This window comes from Schistocerca serialis, chromosome 8, assembly GCF_023864345.2.
Source record: "Schistocerca serialis cubense isolate TAMUIC-IGC-003099 chromosome 8, iqSchSeri2.2, whole genome shotgun sequence".
Classification (NCBI taxonomy): Eukaryota; Metazoa; Arthropoda; class Insecta; order Orthoptera; family Acrididae; genus Schistocerca; species Schistocerca serialis.
The window spans coordinates 12,243,641-12,250,757 of NC_064645.1; positions in this window are offsets into that span (position 1 = coordinate 12,243,641).

The following is a 7,117-nucleotide window of genomic DNA, read 5'->3' on the forward strand; positions in this document are numbered from 1 at the left end:
TCACTTCAGGTTTACTGTATCCCTCTGACCTTCGTATTGACGATGAAACACAGAAATTGCATCGGAAACAAATACAAAAGGCACAATGCTGACTTTAGTACAAGAAGACTGACTCTTCTTACTGCCTATGATTTGAACCATTCCTGTGCACTAGTTGTAGATTCCGATGCTTCACTTCAGGTTTACTGTATCCCTGTGACCTTCTTATTAACGATGAAACACAGATATTGCATCGGAATTATATACAAAAGGCACAATACCGACTTAAGTACAAGAAAACTGACTCTTCACACTGGCTATGATTTGAACCATTCCTGTGACACTAGTTATAGATTCCGATGCTTCACCTCTGGTTTACTGTATCCCACGGACCTTCGTATTAACGATGAAACACAGGAATTGCATCGGAAATAAATACAAAAGGCACAATGCAATCTTAAGTACAAGAAGACTTACTCTTCCTACTGTCTATGATTTGAACCATTCCTGTGACACTAGTTATTGATTCCGATGCTTCACTTCAGGTTTACTGTATTCCTCTGACCTTCTTTTTGACGATGAAACACAGAAATTGCATTGGAATTAAATAGAAAACGCACAATGCCGACTTAAGTACAAGAAGACTGACTCTTCTTACTGACTATATCTTGATCCATTCCTGTGACACTAGTTATAGATTCCGATGCTTCACTTCAGGTTTACTTTATCCCTTGGACTTTCTTATTGACGATGAAACACAGAAATTGCATCGGAATTAAATACAAAAGGCACAATGCCGTCTTAAGTATAAGCAGACCGACTCTTCTTACTGACTATGTGTTGAACCATTCCTGTTACACTAGTTAGAGATTCCGATGCTTCACTTCTGGTTTACTATATCCTTCGGACCTTCGTATTGACGATGAAACACAGAAATTGCAGCGGAATTAAATACAAAAGGCACAATGCCGACTTAAGTACAAGAAGACTGACTCTTCTTACTGACTATGATTTGAACCATTCCTGTGACACTAGTTGTAGATTCCGATGCTTCACTTCAGGTTTACTGCATCCCTCTGACCTTCTTATTAACGATGAAACACAGATATTGCATCGGAATTAAATACAAAAGGCACAATACCGACTTAAGTACAAGAAGACTGACTCTTCTTACTGACTATGATTTGAACAATTCCTGTGACACTAGTTATAGATTCCGATGCTTCACCTCTGGTTTACTGTATCCCATGGACCTTCGTATTAACGATGAAACATAGAAATTGCATGGGACTTAAATACAAAAGGCACAATGCCGACTTAAGTAGAAGAAGTCTGACTCTTCTTATTGACTATGTTTTGAACCATTCCTGTGACACTAGTTATAGATTCCGATGCTTCACTTCAGGTTTACTGTATCCTAGGACCTTCTTGTTGACGATAAAACAAAGAATTTGAATCGGAACTAAATACAAAAGGCACAATGCCGACTTAAGTACAAGAAGACTGACTCTTCCTACTGTCTATGTTTTGAACGAATCCCGTGACATTAGTTATAGATTCCGATGCTTCACTTCAATTTTACTGTATCCCTATGACTTTTTTATTGACGATGAAACACAGTAATTGCATCGGAATTAAATTGAAAAGGCACAATGCCGACTTAAGTACAAGCAGACTGACTCTTCTTAGTGTCTATGTTTTGAACCATTCCTGTGACGCTAGTTAAAAAATACCGATGCTTCACTTCAGGTTTACTGTATCCCTCTGACCTACTTATTGACGATGAAACACAGATATTGCATCGGAATTAAATAGAAAAGGCACAATGCCGACTTAAGTACAAGAAGACTGACTCTTCTTACTGACTATGTTTTGAACCATTCCTGTGACACTAGTTACAGATTCCGATGCTTCACTTCAGGTTTACCGTATCCTAGGACCTTCTTGTTGACGACAAAACTCAGAAATTGAATCGGAACTAAATACAAAAGGCACAATGCCGACATAAGTACAAGAAGACTGACTCTTCCTACTGTCTATGATTTGAACGAATCCCGTGACATTACTTATAGATTCCGATGCTTCACTTCAGGTTTACTGTATCCTTTGGACCTTCTTATTGGCGACGAAACACAGAAATTGCATCGGTATTAAATAGAAAAGGCACAATGCCGATTTAAGTACAAGAAGACTGACTCTACCTACTGTCTATGTCTCGAACCACGCCTCCGACACTATTTATAGATTCCGATGCTTCACCTCAGGATCACTGTATCCCTCTGACCTTCTTATTGACGATGGAACACAGATATTGCATCGGAATTAAATAGAAAAAGCCCAATGCCGTCTTAAGTACAAGCAGACTGACTCTTCTTAGTGTCTATGTTTTGAACCATTCCTGTGACGCTAGTTAAAGATTCCGATGCTTCACTTCAGGATTACTGTATCCCTTGGACCTTCTTATTGACGATGAAACACAGAAATTGCATCGGAATTAAATAGAAAAGGCACAATGCCGTCTTATGTACAAGCAGACTGACTCTTCTTACTGAGTATGTGTTGAACCATTCCTGTTACATTAGTTAGAGACTCCGATGCTTCTCTTCAGGTTTACTGTATCCCTATGACTTTTTTATTGACGATGAAACACAGTAATTGCATCGGAATTAAATTGAAAAGGGCACAATGCCGACTTAAGTACAAGAAGGCGGACTCTTATTACTGTCTATGTTTGAACCACTCCTGTGACACTAGTTATAGATTCCGATGCTTCACTTCAGGTTTACTGTATCCCTCTGACCTTCGTATTGACGATGAAACACAGAAATTGCATCGGAAACAAATACAAAAGGCACAATGCTGACTTTAGTACAAGAAGACTGACTCTTCTTACTGACTATGATTTGAACCATTCCTGTGACACTAGTTGTAGATTCCGATGCTTCACTTCAGGTTTACTGTATCCCTGTGACCTTCTTATTAACGATGAAACACAGATATTGCATCGGAATTATATACAAAAGGCACAATACCGACTTAAGTACAAGAAAACTGACTCTTCACACTGGCTATGATTTGAACCATTCCTGTGACACTAGTTATAGATTCCGATGCTTCACCTCTGGTTTACTGTATCCCACGGACCTTCGTATTAACGATGAAACACAGAAATTGCATCGGAAATAAATACAAAAGGCACAATGCAATCTTAAGTACAAGAAGACTTACTCTTCCTACTGTCTATGATTTGAACCATTCCTGTGACACTAGTTATTGATTCCGATGCTTCACTTCAGGTTTACTGTATTCCTCTGACCTTCTTTTTGACGATGAAACACAGAAATTGCATTGGAATTAAATAGAGAACGCACAATGCCGACTTAAGTACAAGAAGACTGACTCTTCTTACTGACTATATCTTGATCCATTCCTGTGACACTAGTTATAGATTCCGATGCTTCACTTCAGGTTTACTTTATCCCTTGGACTTTCTTATTGACGATGAAACACAGAAATTGCATCGGAATTAAATACAAAAGACACAATGCCGTCTTAAGTATAAGCAGACCGACTCTTCTTACTATGTGTTGAACCATTCCTGTTACACTAGTTAGAGATTCCGATGCTTCACTTCTGGTTTACTATATCCTTCGGACCTTCGTATTGACGATGAAACACAGAAATTGCAGCGGAATTAAATACAAAAGGCACAATGCCGACTTAAGTACAAGAAGACTGACTCTTCTTATTGACTATGATTTGAACCATTCCTGTGACACTAGTTGTAGATTCCGATGCTTCACTTCAGGTTTACTGCATCCCTCTGACCTTCTTATTAACGATGAAACACAGATATTGCATCGGAATTAAATACAAAAGGCACAATACCAACTTAAGTACAAGAAGACTGACTCTTCTTACTGACTATGATTTGAACAATTCCTGTGACACTAGTTATAGATTCCGATGCTTCACCTCTGGTTTACTGTATCCCACGGACCTTCGTATTAACGATGAAACATAGAAATTGCATCGGAATTAAATACAAAAGGCACAATGCCGACTTAAGTAGAAGAAGTCTGACTCTTCTTATTGACTATGTTTTGAACCATTCCTGTGACACTAGTTATAGATTCCGATGCTTCACTTCAGGTTTACTGTATCCTAGGACCTTCTTGTTGACGATAAAACAAAGAAATTGAATCGGAACTAAATACAAAAGGCACAATGCCGACTTAAGTACAAGAAGACTGACTCTTCCTACTGTCTATGTTTTGAACGAATCCCGTGACATTAGTTATAGATTCCGATGCTTCACTTCAGTTTTACTGTATCCCTATGACTTTTTTATTGACGATGAAACACAGTAATTGCATCGGAATTAAATTGAAAAGGCACAATGCCGACTTAAGTACAAGTAGACTGACTCTTCTTACTGACTATATCTTGATCCATTCCTGTGACACTAGTTATAGATTCCGATGCTTCACTTCAGGTTTACTGTATCCCTTGGACTTTCTTATTGATGATGAAACACAGAAATTGCATCGGAATTAAATAGAAAAGGCACAATGCCGTCTTAAGTACAAGCAGACTGACTCTTCTTACTGACTATGTGTTGAACCATTCCTGTTACACTAGTTAGAGATTCCGATGCTTCACTTCTGGTTTACTGTATCCTTCGGACCTTTGTATTGACGATGAAACACAGAAATTGCATCGGAATTAAATACAAAAGGCACAATGCCGACTTAAGTACAAGAAGACTGACTCTTCTTACTGACTATGATTCGAACCATTCCTGTGACACTAGTTGTAGATTCCGATGCTTCACTTCAGGTTTACTGTATCCCTCGGACATTCTTATTAACGATGAAAAACAGATATTGCACCGGAATTAAATACAAAAGGCACAATGCCGACTTAAGTAGAGGAAGACTGACTCTTCTTACTGACTATGTTTTGAACCATTCCCGTGACATTAGTAATAGATTCCGATGCTTCACTTCAGGTTTACTGTATCCTTTGGACATTCTTATTGGCGACGAAACACAGAAATTGCATCAGTATTAAATAGAAAAGGCACAATGCCGACTTAAGTACAAGAAGACTGACTCTACCTACTGTCTATGTTTTGAACCACTCCTGCGATACTGTTTATAGATTCCGATGCTTCACCTCAGGTTCACTGTATCCCTGTGACCTTCTTACTGACGATGAAACATAGAAATTGCATCGGAATTAAATAGAAAAGGCCCAATGCCGTCTTAAGTACAAGCAGACTGACTCTTCTTAGTGTCTATGTTTTGAACCATTCCTGTGACGCTAGTTAAAAAATACCGATGCTTCACTTCAGGTTTACTGTATCCCTTGGACCTTCTTATTGACGATGAAACACAGAAATTGCATCGGATTTACATAGAAAAGGCACAATGCCGTCTTAAGTACAAGCAGACTGACTCTTCTTACTGACTATGTGTTGAACCATTCCTGTTACATTAGTTAGAGATTCCGAATTTTCACTTCAGGTTTACTGTATCCCTATGACTTTTTTATTGACGATGAAACACAGTAATTTCATCGGAATTAAATTGAAAAGGGCACAATGCCGACTTATGTACAAGTAGACTGACTCTTCTTACTGACTATGATTTGAACCATTCCTGTGACACTAGTTGTAGATTCCGGTGCTTCACTTCAGGTTTACTGTATCCCTGTGACCTTCTTATTAACGATGAAACACATATGTTGCTTCAGAATTAAATACAAAAGGAACTATACCGACTTAAGTACAAGAAGACTGACTCTTCTTACTGACTATGATTTGAACCATTCCTGTGACACTAGTTATAGATTCCGAAGCTTCACCTCTGGGTTACTGTATCCCACGGACCTACGTATTAACGATGAAACACAGAAATTGCATCGGAATTAAATACAAAAGGCACAATGCAAACTTAAGTACAAGAAGACTTACTCATCCTACTGTCTATGCTTTGAACCATTCCTGTGACACTGGTTATTGATTCCGATGCTTCACTTCAGGTTTACTGTATCCCTTGGACTTTCTTATTGATGATGAAACACAGAAATTGCATCGGAATTAAATACAAAAGGCACAATGCCGAGTTAAGTACAAGAAGACTGACTCTTCTTACTGACTATGATTCGAACCATTCCTGTGACACTAGTTGTAGATTCCGATGCTTCACTTCAGGTTTACTGTATCCCTCGGACATTCTTATTAACGATGAAAAACAGATATTGCACCGGAATTAAATACAAAAGGCACAATGCCGACTTAAGTAGAGGAAGACTGACTCTTCTTACTGACTATGTTTTGAACCATTCCCGTGACATTAGTAATAGATTCCGATGCTTCACTTCAGGTTTACTGTATCCTTTGGACATTCTTATTGGCGACGAAACCCAGAAATTGCATCGGTATTAAATAGAAAAGGCACAATGCCGACTTAAGTACAAGAAGACTGACTCTACCTACTGTCTATGTTTTGAACCACTCCTGCGATACTGTTTATAGATTCCGATGCTTCACCTCAGGTTCACTGTATCCCTGTGACCTTCTTACTGACGATGAAACATAGAAATTGCATCGGAATTAAATAGAAAAGGCCCAATGCCGTCTTAAGTACTAGCAGACTGACTCTTCTTAGTGTCTATGTTTTGAACCATTCCTGTGACGCTAGTTAAAAAATACCGATGCTTCACTTCAGGTTTACTGTATCCCTTGGACCTTCTTATTGACGATGAAACACAGAAATTGCATCGGATTTACATAGAAAAGGCACAATGCCGTCTTAAGTACAAGCAGACTGACTCTTCTTACTGACTATGTGTTGAACCATTCCTGTTACATTAGTTAGAGCTTCCGAATTTTCACTTCAGGTTTACTGTATCCCTATGACTTTTTTATTGACGATGAAACACAGTAATTGCATTGGAATTAAATTGAAAAGGGCACAATGCCGACTTAAGTACAAGTAGACTGACTCTTCTTACTGACTACGATTTGAACCATTCCTGTGACACTAGTTGTAGATTCCGGTGCTTCACTTCAGGTTTACTGTATCCCTGTGACCTTCTAATTAACGATGAAACACATATGTTGCTTCAGAAT